Source organism: Musca domestica, unplaced genomic scaffold, assembly GCF_030504385.1.
Source record: "Musca domestica strain aabys unplaced genomic scaffold, Musca_domestica.polishedcontigs.V.1.1 3, whole genome shotgun sequence".
Taxonomy (NCBI): domain Eukaryota; kingdom Metazoa; phylum Arthropoda; class Insecta; order Diptera; family Muscidae; genus Musca; species Musca domestica.
Genome location: NW_026712299.1, coordinates 4,592,187 through 4,611,068, shown reverse-complemented (window position 1 = coordinate 4,611,068; position 18,882 = coordinate 4,592,187). Strand labels below are relative to the sequence as shown.

Here is an 18,882-nt window from a genome sequence, read left to right as displayed (position 1 = left end):
ATAGAGGACCTTTTAGGGGGTCTTCTAAGGATAGGAGTTTTACAAGTTTTTCTGTAGATAGAAGATAAGACCCATATGAAGTCTTCTATTAATAGAGTCATTTGGGGGGGGTCTTCTGTGGGTAGAAGACCTCTAAGGGGTCGCCTTGGGTCCCCTGTGGCTATAAGATATCTTAAAAGACCCCAAAAAAAGACCTTCTGATCCTAGAATATCGATTTTAGGTCTTCTGACCATCGAAGACCTTTCAAAAGTAATTTTAGCCATAGAAGACCTTTCCAAGGTCGTCTGGCCATAAATAACTTATCAAAGGTCCTTTGATTCCTACAAAATTGGTAGAATGTCTTCTACACCTCTAAAGAACTCTGAAGGCCTAATGATCATAAAAGATCTTAAAAAGGTCTTCTGATTCCAGAAAAAAGTATTTTGGTGTCAGAGGGCCAATAGAAGGTCTTCGGGTCCTAGAAGAACTTGAAGATGTCTTCTGGCCATTTAGGTCTTTTGATCAACGAAGACCTTTCCAAGGTCGTCTGGCCATAAATGGCCTATCAAAGGTCGTTTGGTTTATACACAATTTGTAGAAGGTCTTCTGCACCTGTAAAGAACTCTGAAGGTCTAATGATCATAGAAGACCCGAAAAAGGTCTCCTCGTTTCACGTAAAGGTATTTTCCTTCGGGTCCAGAAGAACTTTAAGATGTCTTGTGGCCTCAGAAGACCAGTAGAAAGTCTTCTGGTCATTGAAGACCTCTAGATGGTCTCCAGGTCCCAGAAAACCTGTAAGATAACCTCTGGCCAATGAAGTCCTGAAGTATGGCTAAAAAAAACTCTAAGAGATCTCCTATGGCTAGAATGCTTCCAAGGGGTATCCTATGGCAATAAGACCTCCAAAGTGTATCTCATGGCTAGAGGATCGTTAAGAGATCTTAAGGATCTTAAGGATCTCCTGTGGCTAGAAGACCTCCAAAGGGTCTCCTATGGCTAGAGGATCTCTAAGAGGTCTCCTATAGTTAGAAGACCTGTGATGGGTCTCCTATGGCTAGAAGATCTCTTGTGGCTGAAAGACCTCGAAGGTGTCCCCTGCTCCTAAAAGACTTATAAGGGATCCACTGTGGCTAGAATACCTCTGATAAGTTATCTTATGTCTAGAAGACTTCTAAGGAGTCTCCTGACCACTCAGTGGTCTCCTGTGGCTAGAAGACCTTTAAGAGGTCTGACATAGCTATAGTATCTCCTAAAGTTTTTGATTGCACAATGGCCATTCGTTGCCGACCTCTCTCCCACCTCCTTCCCTCCTCTCCCTCCTTTTTTCCCTTTCGCCTCCTCTTTCCCTCCTCACCCAATTATTCTAATTCCGTTCAATCGCTTTATCCCACAGCAGATTTATTCTTTATCTTTGGCCTTGCTCGTGTTTCGTTTGATTGTCAGTTCGTTTTTTTGTTCTTCGTGTTTCTTTTTTTGCTTTTATTTTCGTATATAAGTTTGATTGCAATTGTTTAGCAAACATATGTTTGACGTGCTCAAGTCATAACCGCAGCAGCAACAAGAACAACAAAAATACATTCATAAATAAATGAAATAAAGTAATTGTTATTTAATATTCTTGCCATAAACTAAGCGTGTAAAATAAGTTATGGAAAAACAGGAAAGAGGGGCGGAGGGCAAGCTATGGCGTCTCGTTTACAGCCATTGCATTCAGTGGCTGATGGAGTGCAAAAATTTGCATTTATCTCGGGGATAAAAGAGAGGCTGCAGGGAGAGGTTAGGTTTGTCTGCTCTGTTACTTGGGGTGAAGTGATTATTTGTTCTGAGGCCATCTAGGGTTGGGGGTTTGGGGGCCTACAGTAAATTGGCCAGTCAGCCAAGTAGCCACCGCTGCCAAGAACCATTTGCCGTTTTTTTTAAGTGGCCAGCAAAAGATGTTGAATTTGTAATTTATTTTTTTTTTTTTAATTTTTTATTTATTTATTTATTATTAATTTATTTATGTGAATAATATTAAATGGTAATGCAAAGCAAAATAGTTTTATGTCGCTCTTTGACAGACAGGTTTGTTTGTCTGCCTACCTGCATTGGCTCGAAATTGTTGGCAATGTTTTTAATTCTTTTATCTGTTTTTCTCCGCTCATAGCTTATGAATAATTAAGGCAAATGTTTGCCAAAGCTTGTTTGGCCGTTATAAATTTGTCCAAGCCAGTATAAGTTTGCTGGCTGGCCAGTTCCGTCATGTGGTTGGCTTCAAACCAAGAGTTGGAGGTACGTTTTTTTTGTCAATGTGGTTGTGGTGATAGGTGGTACCACACGACATGGGAGACAGGTGGGACGGGTTAATTGAAAAATATGAAAAAGAATTGGATTTTGAAGCCATAAAAGACCTGTAGAGCTCTTCGGGTCGTAAAAGGCCTGTAGACGGTATTCTGGTCTTCAAAGACCCAAGTAAGACCTTCTGAGCCTAGAATGTGGGGTTGAGGTCTTCTGACCATCAAAGACTTATCAAACGTTAGGAGGCCATACAATACGTTAGGAGGCCATACAATACGTTAGGAGGCCATACACGTCTGGTCCTACAAAATCTGTAGAAGGTATTGTGGTCCTGTAAAGACCTCCGAATGTGTTCTGATCGTAAAAAAACTGAAAGAAGTCATCTGGCCATAGACAATTAGCAGAAGAACTTTAAGCCCCAGAAGACCTGTAAAATACCTTCTAGTCCTACAAGACAGAGATAGGGTTTGCTGGCCCTGGAAGGACAAGGAAAATGTTTTTTTGGTCTCATAAGACCTATAAAAAGCCTTCTGGTCATACAATACCTGTAAAGGTTTTCTGGCCATAAAATACGTCTTAATTGTGTTCTGCTGACCATAGAAGACCCATAGGGGGTATTCCGCGATTAAAAGGGGGTATTCCGCGATATTCTTCTAGAATAAAAAGACTTGTTGAAGGTATTCTGGACTCAAAAGACCTACAAAAAGACCTATGAAAGGTTTTTTAGTCCAGTAGAAGGTCTTCAATTCCTAGAAGACCTTGAAGAAGTCTTCTGGACACAGGATATGAGTAGAAGGTCTTCTGACCATAGGAGACATTTTAAGTGTCTTCTGGTCCTAGAAGACCTCTTAAGGGTCTTCTGACCATTGTATTCCTCTAAATGGTTTACTGGTTTCCGAAGACTGTAAGAGAACTTCTGGCCATTGAAGACCTGTCCAAGCTCTTATGCAAAAGGGTCTTCTAATCCTTAAAGACCTGTAAAAGGCCTTAGAGCCCTGGAATACCCGTTAAAGATCTTCTGGGCTAAGAAGACCATAACCAAGTCTTCTGGTCCCGAAAAAGGTCTGCTGGTTCTAAAAGACCTGTAAAAGGTAATTTGGCCCTGTAAGACCTGTAAAACGTTTTCCGGTCCTAAAAAAAACCTTCTGCTTCTAAAATACCTGTAAAAGGTATTTTGGCCCTGGAAGACCGGTCTTCGGTTCCTAGAAGATGTTGAAAACTTCTTTTGGACTTAGAAGACTTGTAAAATTCTCCACAGAAGACCTTTTAAGGTTCTTCTGATCCTGGAAAATCTGTAAAAAGTCTTCTAACAAAAAAGTCCTGTACAAGAATACATGTCAAGCTCTTTTGGACCAGGAGACCTGATAAAGGTCTTCTGGAATCAGAAGACTTCTAAAAAGTCATAGAAGACCTGTTAAGATTCTTCTGATCCTAGAAGGCCTAAAAAGGTCCTCTGGTCTTAGAAGATCTATAAAAGGTAGTGAGACGATAAAAGTCCTTTAAAAGGTCTTCTGAATCCATAAGACCTGTAAAAGGCCTTTTATTCCTAGAAGACCTGTAAAAGGTGTTCTGAAGCTAGGAGACCTGTCAAAGCTTTTTTGGGCCCAGGAGTCCTGGTAAAAGCCTGGATAAATAAGATCGGTCAGGGGTCTTTTGCTACAAAAGACCTAGTAAGGGTCTTCTGGTCTTAGAGGTCCAAAAAATGATCTTCTGACAAAAAAAAAAAAACGTAAAAGATCTTCTAGTCCAAGAAGTCCTGTAAGAGGTGTTCTGAGGCTAAACTACTTGTCAAAGCTCTTCTTAAGATAGAATATCTGTCAGAGGTCTTCTGTGTCCAGGATATCTGTCAAAGGTCTTTTGGACTCAGAAGATTTGTAAAATGTCCACTGGCCACAGAAGACGTGTAAAGGGTCTTTTGATCCTAGAAGACCTAAAAAAGGTCTTCTGGTCCTAGAAGACCTAAAAAAGGTGTTCTGAAGCCAGGAGACCTGTCTGAGCTTATTTGTACCAGAAGTCTTGTCAAAGGTCCTATAATAGGTCCTCTGGTCCTAGAAAACCTGTGAAAGGTATTCTGGCCATGGAAGACCTCTAAAATTTCTTCTTTATTCAGAAGACCTGTAAATGCTCTTCTGGTCCTAGGAGCCCTAGTAAAGGTCTTCTGATCACAGAAGATCCACTAAAAGTCTCCTGTCCCCAGAAGCTAGCAAGGTCTTCCGGCCCAATAAATTCTATGAAATGTCGTCTGCTACAAATATTTAAAAAGCCTGCAGGGGTCTATAATTATTTTAATTGGTTGCACTTATCCGACATTGACTGTACATAAAAATTTAATACCTTTTGACTTACGGTCTGTCTGCTGAGATGTTTGTAATTTGTAATGAGTTCAATGAGTGCTGGTGGTGGCGGTGGTTGTTGATGTTGTTGTCATTTTACAAACACAGACGTTTGTAGTTGCAAATGCATTACTTGGCGTTGTTGTAGTTATTGGTTTCTTAATTCCATGATCCGCACATGGCAACAAACATTTGTGTGGATGTTTTGTATTTGTTTTTTGTAATTTATTTAAATAATCTGTCTCAAGTATCAAGGACAAAACTCCCACTGCAGTTCAATGGAACGTTTTTCTTCCCCGGAACCTCTCTCCCCAACCCCTCTGCAGAGATTTGAATGCAATTTCGTGGCATAATTATTTGTTCGTTTGTTTGACGTCTGTCATTTTGGTTGTTCGTTTGTTTGAAGCATTTGTTTTTATTTGTAATTAAAACTCGGGGTGTCATTTTGGTTTTGATTTCAAGGTTCTGTAATTATTTGAAATTCTTGAAATAAAAAAATTAAAAAAATGCAAGCGGATCTACTTCGATGTGGAATTTAGTGAAGGGATTTATAAAACGAATTTTAACAAAAAGAAGGAGAAAAATTGATTTATGGGTTAGATTATATCTGCCAAAGATCCACCCAAACCTGGAGGTCTGTAATTTTTTCCTAAGCGAAAAAAATTCAGACAGACTTGGGCTCGGTGAATTTTTTTCTAGGCGAAAAAAAAAATCCGAACAGACCTGGGGTCTGTGAATTTTTTTCTAGGCGAAAAAAAAAATCCGAACAGACCCGGGGTCTGTGAATTTTTTTCTAGGCGAAAAAAAAATCCGAACAGACTTGGGGTCTGTGAATTTTTTTCTAGGCGAAAAAAAAATCCGAAAAGACCTGGGGTCTGTGAATTTTTCTCTAGGCGAAAAAAAAATCCGAAAAGACCTGGGGTCTGTGAATTTTTTTCTAGGCGAAAAAAAAATCCGAACAGACCTGGGGTCTGTGAACTTTTTTCTAGGCGAAAAAAAATCCAAACAGACCTGGGGTCTGTGAACTTTTTTCCGGGCGAAAAAAAATCCAAACAGACCTGGGGTCAGTGAATTTTTTTCCGGGCGAAAAAAAAATCCAAACAGACCTGGGGTCTGGGAATTCTTTTCCGGGCGAAAAAAAATCCAAACAGACCTGGGGTCTGGGAATTTTTTTCTGGACGAATTTTTTTCTAGGCGAAAAAAATCCAAACAGACCTGGGGTCTGTGAATTTTTTTCTAGGCGAAAAAAATCCAAACAGACCTGGGGTCTGTGAATTTTTTTCTAGGCGAAAAAAATCCAAACAGACCTGGGGTCTGTGAATTTTTTTCTAGGCGAAAAAAATCCAAACAGACCTGGGGTCTGTGAATTTTTTTCTAGGCGAAAAAAATCCAAACAGACCTGGGGTCTGTGAATTTTTTTTCTAGGCGAAAAAAATCCAAACAGACCTGGGGTCTGTGAATTTTTTTCTAGGCGAAAAAAATCCAAACAGACCTGGGGTCTGTGAATTTTTTTCTAGGCGAAAAAAATCCAAACAGACCTGGGGTCTGTGAATTTTTTTCTAGGCGAAAAAAATCCAAACAGACCTGGGGTCTGTGAATTTTTTTCTAGGCGAAAAAAATCCAAACAGACCTGGGGTCTGTGAATTTTTTTCTAGGCGAAAAAAATCCGAACAGACCTGGGGTCTGTGAATTTTTTTCTAGGCGAAAAAAATCCAAACAGACCTGGGGTCTGTGAATTTTTTTCTAGGCGAAAAAAATCCAAACAGACCTGGGGTCTGTGAATTTTTTTCTAGGCGAAAAAAATCCAAACAGACCTGGGGTCTGTGAATTTTTTTCTAGGCGAAAAAAATCCGAACAGACCTGGGGTCTGTGAATTTTCCTTTAGGCGAAAAAAAAATCCAGCCAGACCTGGGGTCTGTGGATTTTTTTCTGGGCGAAAAAAAACCAGCCAGACCTGGGGTCTGTGAATTTTTTCTGGGCGAAAAAAAATCTAGCCAGACCTGACGTCTGTGAATTTTTTCTGGGCGAAAAAAATCCAGACAGACCTGGCGTCTGTGAATTTTTTTGCTGGGCGAAAATAAAAAATCCGAACAGGCCTGGCGTCTGTAAATTTTTTTCTGGGCGAAAAAAGTCCGAGCAGACCTGGGGTCTGTGTGAAAATTCCAAACAGACCTGGAGAAATCCGAACATACCCGGGGGGTCGATGAATTTTTTGTAGGCGAAAAAATTCGAACAGACCCGGGGGTCTGTGAATTTTTTTTCTGGTAGGAAGAAAATCCAGCCAGACCTAAGGTCTGTGGGTTTTAGGGCCTGGGTCTCTTTCATAAAAATGTGTATTTTTTCAGAATGAAAACTAAACCCGATTTTCTGTTTTGTTTTTGTCTTCCCACCTTGGTATCAATGCCCGGCAAAGCGAGTGAGCGAGAGATCCCAGTCAAAGATTGTCGAATAAAACACACCTGTCCTCAAGTTTACAACACAAGCTGACATTATAAAAGACTTGTGTTTAGCTGCTGCCGTTTTTGTTGTTTTTTTTTTTTTTTTGTTCTCCTCTTGGCTTGGTAGCTTCAAGTGGCCACTGGTGCATCCACCTTTGCTTGGGTCTGGTTGCTGTTTTTTTTTTTTTTTTGCTGAAATAGATCATCGACATTTGTGGGCATCCAACAGAAGCCTAGCAGAAAAAACTGCTTAGATTCTATGCAAAATCTAGCTATAGCTTCGCTGTCGGACCAAGTGGTGGGTAGAAGCAAACGAACTCTGCTTGGATGGCTGGTAAGTTGATTATCAAGGAAGCTGGGATCGGCTGGCATGGATGGACGGACGAATGGCTGTGTAGACCTTCCGTTCAATGGCCAGGCTCTTCGATGCCAGTTTTTTATTGTCTTAGATCATAGACAAGTGCAACAACAGCAGCAAAAACAACAACAATCCCATGTTATTATGCTATATTTTGTGGCCGCGGAGGATGTGCATGTTAGCTGGCTGTCATTTGTTGGTGGTGCACCCTCTGTCTTTCTTGGCTTCCCCCCATGCTCCTGCTATCATCCTTTCTATCGAAGCTATATTTTTTGTAGTTATTTTTCTTCTTCTTGAACAGATGACGTTGTCTGTAAGTTACCGGTTCGCGCCACGGCACACAAGCCCGCTTTTCTAAGCAGCTTTTGTTGTTGCCTTTTTTCTTTCTTTTTCAGCAAAATTTCCATCCTCTATGTCCGTCTCTAATCAAATAAATAAAGCATTTGCAAATGTCAGCCAGTTAGACAGACGGGCCGACAGACAGTTAGTTCGTCTATCATTTGGCTGTTCAGCAATTCATCAGTTCATTCTGCTGTTCATTTTGAAACGGAAACGGACGTGCTATAAACTTATTACCAGACTTAAAGTCACATTTTTTTCTCTTCTTCCACTTTTAGAATAATTTAATTTTTTTCTTGTTAATTATAATTAAATGGTGAAAAAATAGCAGCAACAACAACAACAAACTAAAACTGGTCATGGAAATAATGCCAAGCCAAACGATGGCTAACCGTTTTTCATTTGCCAAAGGAAATGGAAATCATTTTGATGTTAATCAATACGATTTTTTTTTCTCAATTTGGAAATGTGACCTAGTTGGGTTGGAATATGAAATGGAAATTGATATAATTAAAAATCAGATCTGGAGACTAAGACTTTTTTCGAAAAATCCACGAATAACCACACCGTTCGAGCTTTTTCCCATAAAAATCAGAGACCCAGGTTTGTCCGGATTTTTTCCTAATAGAAAACATTCACAGACCCCAGAAATGGGATTTTCTTGACAGCAATACAATTTTGCAATCCAGGGATGGAATTATTTGGACAGAAAAAAATCTTATAATCCAGAGATGGGATTTTTTTCAGTAGAAAAAAATTCTCTGAAACCAGGAATAGAATTTTTCCAATAGAAATAATTCACAGACCCCAGGTTTTTTCGACAGAAAAACAAACAGAATCCAGGATTTTCCCTACAGAAAAAATATACTGGTATCCAGGGATGGGATGGGAAAAAAATAACCGACCTCAGGGGTAGGATTTCTTTCGATAAAAAATTCAGACCCGAGTTTTGGGATTTTGTTCCTTAGAAATATTTCTAAGATACCAGAGATCTCAGATATCAGTTTTTGGATTTTCTGCGATAAAAAAATTCACAGACCCAAGGATGGAAATTTCATCCATAGAAAAAAATCATCAGACCAGAGTGGATTTTTCTCGACGGAAAAAACCAAGAAAACAGGGATGAGATTTTTTCAACAGAAAAAATTTAGAATACATAGATGTGATTTTTTCCGACAGAAACAAAATTACAGAGCCCAAGGATGCGATTTTTCCAACGAAAAAAATTCTCAGATCCCAACAATTGAATATTGTCCCATAGAAAAAATTGTTAGATACTAGAGATGGGAATTTGTGCCATAAAAATTTTTTCCAATTAAAAAAATCTCAGGCGTCGGAACTCCAAAATCCAAGGATATGATTTTGTGCGATAGAAAAAAAATTCACAGACCCCCAGGTCTGTCTGGATGCCTTTTTTCGCCTAGAAAAAATTCGCAGACCCCCCAAATCTGTCTTAATTTTTTTCAGCACGGAAAAAATGCACATAACCTGGATTTTTTTCCGCATAGAAAAGATGCACAGAACCTGAATTTTTTTTCGCATAGAAAAAAATTCACAGGCCCTCAGGACTGTCTGGATTCCTTTTCGGCGCAGAAAAAAATTCACAGACCCCCATGTCTGTCTGGATTTTTTTTCACATAGAAAAATTTCGCAGACCTCCTGGTCTGTCTAAATTTTTTTCTGCCTGACCCCAGGGATGGAATTTTTTTCGATAGAAAAAATCACGGATTTTCCGATAAAAACGGAAGAAAGAAAAAATTCTGAGAATCGAAAGATAGGAATTTTGTTCTACAGTAAAAATTGAGACACAGGGGTCGGATTTTTTCGGCAGAAAACCAGAATCTGTCAAAAAAATACTAGAATCCAGAATCCGACAGAAAAAAATCACAGATTCCAAAGATTCATAGAATAAATTGAGACCACAGACTCCAGGGATGGGATTTCTCGACAGAAAAAAATCCAGAATCGGTCGAAAAATCCTGGAATTCTGGATAGAAAAAATTCACAGACCAAGGGATGACATTTTTTCCGATTAAAAAAATATCTGACCCCAGGTATGGGGTTCTCAGAAACCAGAGATGAGATAGAAAAGAATCCTAGAAAACAAAATTTTTTCGGTTAAAAACATCACAGACTCCGGGAAAGAGATTTTGTCCATGGCGAAAAAATTACAGAACACAGCGGTGGGATTTCCAATAAAAAAACATCATCTCAGACGTCAGATCTCCAGAATCAAGAGATAAGAAATATAATAAAATAGAAAAAAATACTAAAATCCAATAAATTTCTTCGGTAGCAAAAAATTTACAGATCCCAGGGATTTTTCGGATAAAAAAATTTTCACACCCCAGGGATGTGAATATTTTTAAGAAAAAAATCACTGACCCCAGGCGTGAGCCATTTTTAAGAAAAAAATTACTGACACCAGGGATGTAAATTTGTTCGTTTAAAAAAACTCACAAACAAAAGGATGGGATTTTTCAGATAAAAAAAAATTGTCAGACCCCAATAGTGGGATTTTTTTCTTATAAAAAAATTTTAGACGTCAGACCTCCAGAATCCAGAGATAAGATTTTTTTTTAACAGAAAAAAAAAAAACTAAAATCCAAAGATAGACTTTTTCCCAAATCAAAAAATTTACAGATCGCAGAGATGGCATTTTTGGGATAGATAAATTTGTCAGAGCCCAGGGATGGGATTTTTTCTCATAGAAAAAAATCACCTACCCCAGGGATGTACGTTTTTTTAAGAAAAAAAAAAACACTTATGTAAATTTTGTTCGTTAGAAAAAAATTAAAGATACAGGGGTTGGGATCTTTTCCGATTAAAAAAAATTCAGACCAAAGAGAAGGGATTTTGTCCCATAGAAAAAAATATCAGAATCCAGAGAGGGCATTTTTTCCCATAGAAAAAATTCAGGCTCCGGCTTTGAGGATTTTTTTTTCCAACACAAAAAGTTCACAGACCCCAGGGATGGGATATTTTCAACAGAAAAAAAATCTAAAATACTTTTTAATGAGATTTTTTCTACAAAAAAATCTACAAATAATCCAGAGATGGGACTTTATTCGATAGAAAAAAACACACACCCCAATAGAAAAAAATCACAGACCCAAGGGGAGAGATTTTCTGCCATAGAAAAAATACTGACCCCGGCGATGTGACTTTTTCATTAGAAATCCATCACAGACCCCAGAGATGTGACTTTTTTCGTTTTAATAAAATCTCAGACCGCAGGGATGTATTTTTTTCCGTTCCAAAAATAATCTCAGACCCCAGAGATGTGAATTTTTCGTATAGAAAAAATACAGCAGACCCAAAGATGAAGGGTTTTCCTATCGAAAACATTGTCACCATTTGCCCCTGTCCATTCCCCACCACATAGCCCAAATGTCTCCCTCTGTTTGTCCACTTATCGATGTTGATATGTCTCTTGGTCGTTGGGTATTTTGCATGTTGTGCCTAGCCTCCTGGCTGTCTATAAATATATTTTGTTGGCTCGTCATCATTGTGGCTGGCTATGTGTCGTGTCGTTTGGTGCGGCTTCCGCTGTTGCAAGGCGAAAGAAAAAAAAAACATAGAGAATAAAGCGCGTCGATTAAGAGACGAGGTGCCCGCCGCCATGTGTGTGCAACAACGTTGCGGTGTCCAAGCCCAGCCGTTTTCGTTACCTTTTTCCCTCTAAGAACCCAATGCGTGTTGCCTTCTTTGCCTTTTTTGCATAGTAAAGACGCTTACCACCAATCCGCGGATGGCAGCATAAAATAAGACAACATAGAAGAATGAAACGAAAAACAACAAAGACAACAAAAAAACACCATCGGAATAAATTTGTTTGCGCGCCTTTAATTTTTTTTTCTACCCGGGTTTGCATTTCTTGTCTAGCATTTCCGACATTTCTAAGGTTGTAGACCTTCAGAGAACGAAAAGAAAAGGGTAGAGCGGTGCCAAGGGGAAGACAATGACGACGTCAATGATGGTGATGGCGGCGACAATGTTATGTATGTGGCATAGAGTGTGGGGTCGTGAGTGCGTTTCTTGCCAGCCTCTTCCCCTCCTCTCTATGGCCCCTCTCTGCCCTGCCTAATGCTTCATTGCAGAGAAAAGTGTGTCCCCAGCAAAAATTGCGCGCTTTTTTCTGCAATGCTCGCTCGCTCACTCGCCGCCTCAAGTGTTTAGGCAAATATCTCTGGCTTCTGTTCATTCGAATTGCAGGCATTCCCCAGCCATGCCATGCCATGCCATGCAATTGGAATATCCACCAGCAAAACAAGGAGTTAATTTAGATACAACGACAAACAAAAACAAATAAACATTAATAACAATTAAGAATTATTTATAAAATTTACAACTGTATTCTAGCCACCAACCAGCTTGGGCCGAAGCTATGGCTGGGGCCGGGGACGGGAACGTGGCCAAACCAAACATTGTTTCCAGCTAATTGTTTATTGCTCCTCTTCAAACTATGGGCAATGGATTGCAACAGAGAAGAGTCATTGTTGTTGTAATGCGTTACTTGGATTTTGTTGTTGTTGTTGTTGTTGTATCTCCTACCGCCGATGATGGTGTTGTTTTAATTGCATGGCTGGCTAATGTTAATGAAGTGCGTGTTGTTGGGTCTTAAATTCTACGCATTTTCACCATATTCTCTCATACCGTCCGGCTCTTTCTCCCCCTTGATCCTCTCTCTCCCTCTCAATTTCTGAAGTTACCTCTGTCTTCGAGCAACAAACCAACATTCGTTTGATGTTAGATTTATGACAACAAGTGCGTTTTGCAACATCTATTCCATTATTTTGATGCGTTGAATGAATGGCAAAGGAAACGGAAGTGAAAACGACCAACAACAACTTCAATGGGGATAAGACAAACGAATTGCAAGGGGAGGGGGAAGGGAGGGGCCTTCAGAGAAAATGGGAATAGATCATAAAACCGAGATAAGCTAATCTACATTGTTAACGAGGCTTTCAAAGAAGTTATGATCCAACAGGTCAAAAAGTGTCAGTCGGTTGTACCGGCAAATGGTATACCCTCAGCCAATGTTCGGTTATTTAAATGTATTTTGACTTCTGTTATGAATATTTAAATGATCCTCTACTGAGTAGGTTCCGAAGGAATGGGCCAATATTTTCCATATCGTAACGGAGCTAAATAAATATGATATAAATATTGCGGCGTGCCAGATTTAGACTATATTGGTCACTTTATATGAGAATTTTTAGAAAATCTTAAAATGTGCCTGAGGTTCCAGATATAGTCGACCGAAGTATTCCGTTTCCATACTTCATCTAATACAGATAACAATATTGGTATGGGCAAAATTACAAGAAAATCGATCATTTTTTATTCAATTTTATGCGAAATCATAAATTAAAGGGTTCGGATAAATGGCAGATAAAAGTATTGAAAATTCTGAGCCTTCATGGGTGGTGTACCAGAAGGAGTCGATCCATATATCCCATCTTCACAACAGATCATGGGTCAGTAAAAGTAATTGGATGTGTGAAACATTTTATAATCGTTTTAGTTATTCATGGGTGAGGTACCAGAAGGAGTGGTCCGATCTCTACCATCGTTATGACAGATCTTGTGTTGATAGAGATATTGGGATGTGAGAAGGCTGAATAGAATCGGATGCTAATTTCGCGTTTTATGGACGTCATGGGTATTCAAAGTTTTGACCCTTTGTGGGGGAAGTTCCAGAAGGAGTGGACCGATATAACCCATTTTCACCGCAGATCTTGTGTTAGTAGAAATAATGGAATGTGTGAAATATGAAGAGAATTGGGTGCTTATTTCTAGACTTTATAATCGTTTTGGTAATTCAAAAATTGGACCCTTGGTGGGGTACATACCAGAAGGAGTGGTCCGATCTCTATCATCGTTTTAACAGATATTGTGTTGATAGAAATATTGAAATGTGCCAAGTCTTAATGGAATCGAATGCTAATCTCGAGTTTTATGAGCTTCTTGGAAATATAACATTTTGACCCTTTGTGGGGGAGGTACCAGAAAGAGTGGACCGATATATCCCAAAGTCACAGCAGATCTTGTGTTAGTAGAAATAATGGGATGTGTGAAATATAAGAAGAATCGGATGCTTTTTTTTTCTAGATTTTATAACCATTTTGGTAACACGAATTGGAAATACGAAGAGAATCGCATGCTTATACCGGATTTTATGGTAGTTTTGGTTATTCAAAATTTTGAACCTATTTGGTGGAGGTAGCAGAAGAAATGGTCCAATCTCTACCATTTTTATAACACATCTTGTGTTGATAGAAATATTGAGATGTGAGAAGGCTGAATGGAATCGGATTTTAATTTCGTGTTCTATGAACTTCACGGGCTTCATGGATATTCAAAATTTTGAGTTGTGGGGGAGGTACCAGAAGGAGTGGACCTATATAATCCATTTTCACAGCAGATCCTGCTTTAGTAGAAATAATGGGATGTGTGAAATATAAGGAGAATCGGATGCTTATTTCTAGATTTTATAACCATTTTAGTTATTTAAAACTTTGACCCTTTGTGGGGGAGGTACCAGAAGGAATGGTCCGATATCTTCCATCTTAACAACAGATCTTGTGTTGATGGAAATATTGAGATGAACCAAGTCTGAATGGAATCGGAACTAAATTTCGCGTTTTATCACGTTCACTTCCACCTTCATGGATTACAAAATGTCGACCCTTTGTGTGGGAGGTACCAGAAGAAGTGGATCGCAATGTTTCATTCGGCAAATATTGAAAACTGAGATCGGGGTAAAGCCATTGAAATTCCAAAAAGTGCAAGAACTTACACCGCAACAGAAAGAAAATAGACTAAAAAGAGCTAAAGAGTTGTTTCGCTTGGCCGAAAGGGGTTAACTGCCGAATTTGTTTTTCTCCGAATTTGGATGAGAAAAAATTCGTTGTTCAGCAGTTTGTAAACAAACAAAATGATCGTGTTTACTTGTCAAAGAGATCAGCTAAAAATGTGTACCTTCGGTTGGCCAACAGAACTCAAGCGCCGCCAATGGTGATGGTGTGTGGGCTACGCTCGTCTTAATCGATCGTCAGAATCATCAGAATAAATGTCGAATATTATCGCGAAAATATTCTGGAGGTTGTATTAAAGCCTTGGGCACGCAAACATTTTGGCCGCAGACCTTGGCCACCTTCCAACTGGACTCAGCACCATCGCATACAGCACGCCGCCGCCACCCAAGAATGGTTACAAAATCAGGTTCCTCGCTTCCATTTCATTTCCAGCTCACAATGGCCACCAAAATCTCCGGATACAAATCCGTTAGACTGTTGTGTCTGGAGTATTTTGGAAAGCAAGGTTGGCACTAAAAAATACCCGGGTGTCGATCACCTCAAGCAAGCACTTCGCCGGTAATGGCCCAAATTACCTCAGAGCAACATTCGGGCAGCATGTGACGGTTTCAATTGGCCGTTTGAAGGCCATAATTCGTGCCAAATCTAAACTTATTCTAAAATTTGATGCATAAAATTAAAAAAAAAAAAATAAATTATGGCATTTGACTTGGTTGCAGGTTTTTATCTCAGATTGTATTTACTTCAACTGCAATGCAGATTATTTTGGTTCGTAGTATTTATGAAAAAGGTCATGAAAATAATGTACATGTTCATAAATTCGTATTTTACTCAAATTAAAAGGCAATTATAAAGAACTCCGCGACATTTAAGATTAAGTCTCTTAAAATATGTAACTTAGTTCCCTAAATTTATCATTAAATGCGAATTTTGGGATTTGAATTTATGAATAAATTCCTGTATTTTATGAACAAGTTCATAAAATCAGTTTATCTGTTGTATTTTTTGCCTTCTCTTCAAAAATATACAAATCATTTAACTTTGGAATTGAATTCCCAAACAGTTTACTTCATTTGCAGTGCAGATTATTTTGGTTCGTAGTATTTATGAAAAAGTTCATGAAAATAATGTACAAGTTCATAATTTCGCAGTTTACTCAACTTAAAAGCCAATTATGAAGAACTCTGTCACATTTAAGATTAGGTATTCTAAAATATTGAACATAGTTCCCTAAAATTAATATTTCAATGTAAATTTTTGGGATTTGAATTTATGAATAAATTCCTGTATATTATGAACAAGTTCATAAAATCTGTCTCCTTGTTATTTTCTACCTTCCTTTCAAAAATATACAATTAACTTCACTTTTGGAATTAATTCCCAAACAATTTACTTCATTTGCAACGCAGATTATTTTGGTTCGTAGCATTTATGAAAAAGGTCATGAAAATAATGTACAAGTTCATAAATTTGTATTTTACTCAAATTAAAAGGCAATTATAAAGAACTCCGCGACATTTAAGATTAAGTCTCTTAAAATATGTAACTTAGTTCCCTAAATTTATCATTAAATGCGAATTTTGGGATTTGAATTTATGAATAAATTCCTGTATTTTATGAACAAGTTCACAAAATCAGTTTATCTGTTGTATTTTTTGCCTTCTCTTCAAAAATATACAAATCATTTAACTTTGGAATTGAATTCCCAAACAGTTTACTTCATTTGCAGTGCAGATTATTTTGGTTCGTAGTATTTATGAAAAAGTTCATGAAAATAATGTACAAGTTCATAATTTCGCATTTTACTCAACTTAAAAGCCAATTATGAAGAACTCTGTCACATTGAAGATTAGGTATTTTAAAATATTGAACATAGTTCCCTAAAATTAATATTTCAATGTAAATTTTTGGGATTTGAATTTATGAATAAATTCCTGTATTTTATGAACAAGTTCATAAAATCTGTCTCCTTGTTATTTTCTACCTTCCTTTCAAAAATATACAATTAACTTCACTTTTGGAATTAATTCCCAAACAATTTACTTCATTTGCAACGCAGATTATTTTGGTTCGTAGCATTTATGAAAAAGGTCATGAAAATTATGTACAAGTTCACAAATTCGTATTTTACTCAAATTTAAAGCCAATTTGGTAGAACTTAGCCACAATTAAGCTTAGGTCTTTCAAAATATTTAATTTAGTTCCCTGAATTCATCATTTCCATGCGAATTTTGGGATTAGATGTTGTGAATAAATTCCTGAATATTAAGAACAAGTTCATAAAAATCCCTTTTACCGTTATATTTTCATATATCTTTGAAAAACACACAATTGACTTAAGTTTTGAATTAATTTGAACATAATTTCATACATTTGCAATACAAATTCTTTGAGGTTTGAAGAAAATTAAAAAAAAAACCAAAGAAATTCTCAAAATCATGAACCATTTGTCGGCTTTCATTGGTATTTTTCACATTTCGCCGCATTTATGAAAAATTATGATATTTACAATGGCAAAACTTTGTAACGCATTGCCATGCAATGGATTTTCTCCATTTTTTTTGCAGATTTTTTGCGCTTTTCGGGCTTTTGTGAAAAGATCCATTAGCAGCGATTATGATCTTAGGTTTTTTTTCTTCTTCTACTACTTTTATGTTTTCATAGTTTTATTGCGTGCAACGTAGCTACTTAGAGATATTGTAGCAGCAATTAAAACGAAACGTTTTCTACATTTCATTTTCTTGGTTTCGTTTGTTTTTTTTTTTTATGTTTTTTCTTCTGGCTTTTTTTTAGTATTTGATTTTCAGCTTGGCTGGCTGGGCTCGCGTATTGTATTTGTGTGTTTTTCTTTTCGTTTTATCAAAGATTTGTTATATCTAAATGCTAGAAATCCAAATGCAATGCTAGGCGACAGACAAGCGGACAGACAGAGATACATGTCTAAATGACGGACATACTCTGGGAGTGAGTGACTGCATTTTTGTTATCTGATGAAATGAGAATGTGATAAGGCAAGAATTTAGGAATTAAGGAAAAATTGTTGAAAACAAAAAGAGGTTGGGGGAAGACAAATAGAGGGAGAACTGAATGGAAAATATAAAATATTAAAATATTATTTCTTAACAAACCTAAGGCCGGGATGGATTTCAGATCCGAAAAAATCCAAAATTTTCTCTACCCAATTCTTTTGAATAAAAGCCGCGTACCACTGCCTTTCATTCAAAGGAATTCGATAAAAAAAAATTTTGGATTTTTGGATCTGAAATGATCTGTGCCAAAAAAAAATTTAGTATTTACCACAAAAAAATACCCCGAACAACACCCTCCTCACCCTGAAATCCGATATATTCAGGTTTTGATAGCTATGGACAAATGTAAATTAACAAAAAATGACAGAAATAAATCTTGTTGTTGCTGTTGTTCTTTATCTGCCTTTTATTTTTGGTTGAATATCATAAAAGCAACACTAAATCCATCAAACTTGGTGTCGAAGACATCAAAAATCTCGACATGTGACGAATAATAAATGAAGAACAGCAAAAATAAAAATAAAATGAAAATGAAAAAAATCAAAAATTGCATTTGACCATTCGCCATGGCGAACGGTGACAGGCGGCACAGTGGATGGAAAACCAAATAAAAGCAGTAGTGAAATAACTGACTGTCTGAGCGAAACGACTCAATGCCTAGACGAAGCGGCTAAAGCTGAAGAATTTTGGAATTTTGCAAAAGGATCAGTCTTGGTGCATAGCCATGAGATAAGGCTGAGTTTTTGAAAAAAAGGTACTAAAAGGGTACGAAAAGTACTAAAATGTACTAAAAATTGAATACTTGTTACTGCATAGGACTAATAGAATGAGTTAAAATTCTGAAATTTGGAAGCTAGAATTTTAAACTAGGAAGGAACAAGAAAATTAGCAGCTATGTTCGGCCGGGCCTTTTAATACCCTCCATTTCGAAGAAAATAGAAAAATGTCAAAACATAATTCCGAAAACTACCACATAAATAAAAATCGTAATATGAGGACTATACGAAGACGTGGACCTGCATACGAAATTTTTTGTCATAGGTCGTAGTGCCCATTACGATCTTCAAATACGAAATTTTTTACAATTGAATAATGTCGCAAAAATCATGAAAATACGGAGTATCAGGAGGTACCGTCATATGGAGGCTATACGAAGACGAGGACCTACATACGAATTTTTTTGTGCCATAAGTTGTAGTACCCTTTAAGATTTTCCAATACGAAATTTGAAACGATTCCGGTGAATAATGTTGCTGAAATTGTCAAAATACCGACTATCGGGAGGTACCGTTTTATGGGGGCTATAC

At 37.6% G+C, this 18,882-nt stretch overlaps 1 protein-coding gene across 2 annotated transcripts in view; it reads right to left on the bottom strand.

The window, feature by feature from the left end:
- The window catches only part of LOC101900128 (homeobox protein cut), a 449,960-nt gene that overhangs the window by 398,203 nt on the left and 32,875 nt on the right, over positions 1 to 18,882 (bottom strand). The window lies entirely within an intron of this gene.